Here is a 6,652-nt window from a genome sequence, read left to right as displayed (position 1 = left end):
GAATGATGGAGGAGGAAAAGCCTCGTGTGACATTTTGTTTAAGCTATTTCACGTGACTATGGTACTCTGAGTGTGTTTCTTCATCAAATTCATGCGTATGTGCTACCGGGTTACTCTAGCTTTACGGGATGCCAGTTTCTTCGCCAGCTCTTTAGGATCAAAATTTGTCACCCCCAAAGTGAACATGTTGCGGAATATCATATTGGTTACGAACACATCAAGTGAGGCTGTCTACCGCTGGACCAAAGTACAATCGCCATGTGAACAAAATAAATTATGCACCAACCATTGTTTTAGTGATTAATGTTTTCCATCTACATATAGAACTCACTTTCATCATTATTTTGATAAAGGGCATTTTATTGACTCATTTCATCACAGTAGCTAGACCAGATAGCATCTCTGTAGATCAACTTATCGCTGATTGTTACCACCATACCTTCTTTTCTTTAGTGATTTAGTCCACCCCCCACCCCCCACCCCCCCCCCCCCCCCTATTGTTGTAATTCATATCTTCAATTTGACATTTAGCATAACGGATAAGTGTAAATCTCAGATGCACTAGAAACACAAGGGAATTGGAGACATTGGGAGATAAGCAATCACTGGTAAGCTGATGCGGCAACTACCAATTTTGTCTCAGTCTCTCCATAATATACGAGGCATGGCTCCTAGAAGCTATGAATCAGCATAGTGGTTACCTATCACGACATGCCATGTATTATCATCTACATGCTTAGTTCAATCGTGCGGGAGCACACCAGTCTTAGGCACATTGAGGCGCATATGAAGTGAGTCCGTGGGCCTTTCATGGTTGTTGTTGCGAGAAACTGATACAAGATCTTTCTGTTGTGGATACTCTCACGATCATCATCGATTTGTGAGGTTTCTTCATGGCCATAGGCACTCGTACACATGTGTACTTAAAAGCACTTCGTATGACTTTGACTTTGTAATGAGTTGTAATATGAATAACATATTCTGCAAATAATGTGGTTGAATGGTCAAATTTTGAAAGCATTGAACCCTTACATAAATCATGACAGTGTTATAGGGGATTTCCATATTTAAAAAATACAGTCTGAGCATGGTGTGTTCCTTTTTTTTGAGCGAACCTCGTCCTAGAGTATCCTTAGTAGAGTCAAGAAAGAAGGAAAATCATAAGGAATTAATTGACTCAAATAGATTCACCAACAACTTAATAGCCACAAGAGAATGAAAAGAAGGGGGGCATTGATGGCCTTCGTGGCATTTGCCACCAGATCGGTGCTCCTCATTGGCAACACCTCAAGCCCATCTCTTTCGCACCGGTCCACTTCCCTGGTTTTGACGAAGCAGTCGTGGTGTACAATGTAACCAGATGTGGGGCGCGGTAGCGCATACTAGCCCCGCTGCAACCTTCATCATGTTCTGGCTAGGCTACTCTAATGCAGGCCCGATCTTCATCCAGCGGCATGGCCCTGCCATGGTACACATTCCTGCTGAGGTGCTGGACGCTGGGGTGGCAGTCTTAGGGATGTATTTGTTGTAGGGAAAAAGATTGAGGGCAGACAAGGTGGGCCGCTGCCTACCTTGAGGGGGCTATTGCTTTTGGCGGTCCATCACACATATTTCTAAAAAACCCCCTATATTTCCCTGAAATCAACTCGTACTACAGGTATTTCTAAGTCAGGAAAACGTTTCAAATTTACATAAAGCCCCTAAGTTTTATTGACATTAACCTGTGGTTCGTGCTTAATGAGTCTAAGAAAACATTTCTTTTTTGTAGATCCCCTTAATTTCTCGCAAATCAACCTGCGGTCCACTCGCCCAAACTTAAAATTAAATGCTAACGTCTTGATTCAAACATGCTACCTTAGCACTGTAGTTGCATCACGCTGGCCACCACACCCAACCAGTTGTTATGTACAAAAGGTAGAGCTTTTTGTAGATATAGCAAATGAATATCTTGGTTGATTTCTCTAATTAAATCAGCCAACAAGAAAGTGAGTCCTTTAAATACTTTTTGAATTTAGGCGGGTCTGTAATTAATTCTCTAGCCAAACAGGGAATATGAGGAGAAAATTGCAAGCGCTATAATGAGGAGTTAACATATACTCCCTCCGTTCCAAATTACTCGTCATGGTTTTAGTTCAATTTAACTAAACCACGACAAGTAATTTGGAACGGAGGGAGTACGTGATTAATGATTCGCATGGAATCAGCCAATGAAACCCATATACAAAAGGAAAAAAGGGACACTTGCTTCAATTACTACATCAATTTAATGCCTAGCTGACTAAAAAGAGCGCAATATCTTGTAATGAATACCCGACTAATATACCCACTTGAAGGCATTGCTAGGAAAGACATACTATAGAACACACGACTATTCAAAGTTAAATAGTCTCACATCGGTTTCTTGCACTAATTATCATCAATTTATATACATTCATAAATGGTTTGAAATATTAACAAGCCATCTTGGAAATAAAGAGTAGAGAATGAGAATGGAGGAGCTGCATCATCGATTGGTTGTTAAATCAAATGATTATGCAGAATTAAATGAGGACATGCCCCCTCATGCATGATGAATGAGGGCCTTGCACTATTGATTCGAAAGCGGGAATCCTGGTCTCCTAGGTGGGATCGTAAACTTGAATTAGTGGTGAGCGTAACACAACCAACAATATGAGCGTAACACACGAATTTTATCTCCCGTTGCAACGAACGGACCCTTTTGCTAGTATAAATAAGTTTCAGTCGATGGTCTCACTTCAAGCCAATCTTGGCCCATTGGGGTAGATCCTTCGCTGAATGGTTGGATCTGCGAGGTGGTTGCTGTCGAGGCAACGAACCTAACAATGAGTACTAGGGGTACGAACAAGGTGCGGAGCCTAACTACAGCGCAAGTGTATTAATCGGATTTTACTAGTTCGGGTCCCTCTTGGAGAGGTAACAACCCTACGTCTGGTGTTTTCTCTTGGGCTGTATAATTACAATGGATGTTGAACCCTTGCCATGGAGCGGGAGACCGGCTTATATAGAGTATACCTCAGCCTCATAACTGCCAGGTTACAGGGGGATTAAAGGAGCAAAACTATGGCAGTTACAGGTAACGGCAGCCATAACTACACTTGAAGTCCGACATAAAGCTACTCGACCGTTGCAGCTCCAACGTTGCTCCTACGCCTCCTCTATCCAAGTGATGAAGGCTGGGCCAACTAAATGGAAGGTGTCCGAGTGCCGTCGGTGTATCCGAGTGGATTTGCTGTGGTGCGCATCAGAATGCGCATGTGGTCCAAGGACCTTGCAATGATGGTGTAGGGCACTAGGTGGGCCTTAGATGTCAGGTCCTTGACCCTGGGGATTTGTAGGACGAGTGAACTGAGCATTTGGTTTGGTCAGAGTGCTTCGGGGGCACTCGGAGTCTTCTGCCAAGTGGTTACTCACTGTGCCTGAAGTGAAACCGCAACAGATTCTACACTAAAGGGTTTCTGAGTAATCGGATAGTGTTGATTGTTGGAAAAAAATAGTGGAAATACTATGTCTCTCAGGAGAGATATATTTGAGTTCCGAGTGAGGACATGCCATAAAACTTGAGTGACGACGCTGGCGCGTGGTCTGACTCTCCGAAGAGATGCTACTCTTTATCCCAGGGGAGCACCTGCGTGGGCCATCTCTGAATCCAAAATATGAGACTCGTGCCTTGGAGCCTAGTGAAAGGGCCAACTTAACCCGCGGAGGGGCGTCAAGCTCATCCCATTGCGATCTTGAAGACGACTCCAGTCGGGTATTTTACGTGTCTGGGTGCACGGTGAAATGTCTCCGTCATATCTACAATTTTTTAATTATTTCATGTGAATATTTTACTACTTTTACATACTTTTGTCAAAAATATATAGGATTTTCTTGGACTAACATGTTGATCCAGTACCCAGTGCCAGCTCATGTTTGTTGTATGTTTTCTGTTTCGTAGAAATCCATATCAAACAAAGTCCAAACATGATAGAAATTGACGAAGATTTATTTTCGCATATATGTGAGTTTTGGAAGCAAAAACCAACCCCAGACGATGCTCGAGTGGCCCACAAGCTCACATGGCGTGCCCCTACCCTTGGAGCACCTAGCAGGCTTGTGGCTACCACGTAAGGCGGTTGGGTCCCTTCTTTCGCTGCAAGGAAATAAATCTGGATAAAAATCCCCTCCAAATTTCAGCCCAACACTACTAGGGAAAACATCATACACAGAATCTTAGCAGCAGCGCGGCACAAAAAGAGGCGCTACTTCTAATTAGCAGTAGCGAGGTTAAGAAAATGCTACTGATGTAAATTTAGCAGTAGCGCGTGATGTCTAAACCGCGCTGCTACAAAAATCTACCGACAGTACCCAACAACCTAAGTTTACCAGCAGCGCAGCGTGACGATGCGCGCTACTGCTAATGTGATAGTAGTAGCGCGCTTTTTAGTCACGTCGCTGCTGCTAATTTTGAAATTGTCCACACGGTTGACACGTTTAGCAGTAGCGCGTTTGATGAAAGGGCGCTGCTGCTACACTCTTAGGAGTAGCGTGTTTTTCCTGCGCGGTATTGCTAAGACGCAACACCCCACCACCTTTTCCCACCCGTACGTCCTCCCCTCCCCCATCTCCTCTCCTCCCTTTCCCCTACCTCCCACCTCCCCCCTCTCTCACTCTTCTTCTTCCTCAATACTTCTCCCCCCATTACTCTCCCTCTTCTACCTACCTTTCTCTCTCTTCATTACTCTTAGCTAACTAACACCACCTCCATTAATGCATCTCCTTTCTCTTTTTCCTCCCCCCTCCACTAGTTGAAGTTGTCTCCTCCCAAATTAGCTAGCTAGGTAGATGTAGCATTTAGTCAAGTGACCTATTTGCCCCCCTAACTAGATCCATCTTTGTCAAGAAGAGCTTTGTGCACTTTTGATCTCCCTACATCATCATCTCCACCGTGTGCTCGATCTCGAGATAGAGGTGATTAAAATTTCATGCTTTTGCAAAATGGAAATATGTGTATGTGTGTGTGAAATGATAATTGGCAAATATGATGGAAATTGTGTGTATGTCATGAGTTGACGCCAAATTGTGCTTTTGAGTTGCCTATGTTTTGCCGAAATGTCGAATTATTTTCGTTTCGGCGAATTCCGGGCAAACTCTAGATCTATATATGTCCTATTTTTAGGGAAGGTCATGCCGAATTTTTGTATGAATTTGATGCATGCATGCATTTTTATAATCAATTTGTTTATTATTACCATGCAGACGTTCATGATGGTCAGTGGAACGATGGTGGACAGGTGGTTGCGGTCGGCGGTGCAGGACATGAAAGAAAATAACTAGACATAGGTTTTATGTCCGTGTCGAAAATGCCAAGGAATAGTTTGGCTCGACCCCTATGACGATGGTCGGGTCGAAGCGCACCTGCTCATGACTGGTTTCATGGATGGCTATACTCGATGGATAATTGAAGATGAGGATGACGATGTTGAGGACGCCGACGGGGCAGGCAATGATGACATGGGGCAAGACGAAGAGATGATCGATAATGGTGGCGGGGAAGAGGCCGGACATGGTGGTGGAGAAGGGGCCGGACATGGCGGAGGAGAAGGGGCCGGACATGGCGGCGGAGAGAACGACGTGGACTCCACGCAGCAGAGTTCGTCGGTACTAAGTTCAATCATGCGGGACCCTCGTGTTCAAGCACTGCTTCGCAAGGAGACGAATACTGAGAGAGCTGCTTCTAGAGAGGAGGCTAAGTTGGAGCAACTGGTGGTAGACTCGAACACTCCATTGTATGATGGTTGCAATCCTGAGGTGACCAGCTTGAGTTTCACGCTCCAACTTCTGAAGACGAAGGCTAAAAACAAATGGATCTACACTAGCCTCGATGAGCATCTCAAGTAACTAAAGGATGTTCTTCCCGCGGGGAATATATGTCCTACTAGTGTTGATGAGGCCAAGAAGATCGTGTGCCCTCTTGATCTGCCGCACGTTAGATACCATGCATGCATCAATGATTGCATAATTTATCGGAAGGAGCACGCAGAAAAAACCAGTTGTCCGGTGTGCAATGCTTCTCGATACAAGAAGGCCAGGAAGAAATGTCCCCAGAAAGTAGTATGGTACTTACCAATCAATCCCCGTCTCCAGCGGTATTTCGTAGATCCCAAGGAAGCAAAGCTAATGCGCTGGCACGCAGAGAGGAAGAAGCCCGACGATGGAGATGATCCGAAGCTGAGAAACATCAAGGATGGAAGCCAGTGGAGAGCGTTGAACAGCTTCTATCAGTATTTCGAATGTGATGCAAGGAACATCGTGCTCGGCGCGTGTACCGATGGCATGAATCTGTTTGGCAACCAGAACACCAACCATAGCACATGGCCCGTGTTTGTATGGATGTACAACCTCCCCCCTGGTTGTGCATGAAGTCGAAGTACATTCACATGAGCATGCTTATTCAAGGGCCGAAACAACTAGGAAATAATATTAATTTGTATCTTGGGCTACTTCAAGAGGAGTTAGACACGTTATGGAAAACACAAGCCAAGACATGGGACGCCAGCAAAGGCGAGTATTTCTACATGAGAGCCGCGCTGATCACGACGGTGCATGACTATCTCGGTTACGGATATGTCGCAGGCCAGGTGTGCCATGG

At 44.9% G+C, this 6,652-nt stretch overlaps 1 pseudogene; it reads left to right on the top strand.

The window, feature by feature from the left end:
• The first annotated feature begins 5,265 nt into the window (after positions 1 to 5,265).
• On the top strand, positions 5,266 to 6,423 carry LOC147957582 (uncharacterized; annotated as a pseudogene).
• Positions 6,424 to 6,652: the final 229 nt, after the last annotated feature.

This window comes from Triticum urartu, chromosome 7A, assembly GCF_056163025.1.
Source record: "Triticum urartu cultivar PI428250 chromosome 7A, HENAU_Tu73, whole genome shotgun sequence".
In the NCBI taxonomy this organism is placed as follows: domain Eukaryota; kingdom Viridiplantae; phylum Streptophyta; class Magnoliopsida; order Poales; family Poaceae; genus Triticum; species Triticum urartu.
Note: the sequence above shows the minus strand (reverse complement) of the source record. Positions and strands in the feature narration are given on the sequence as shown.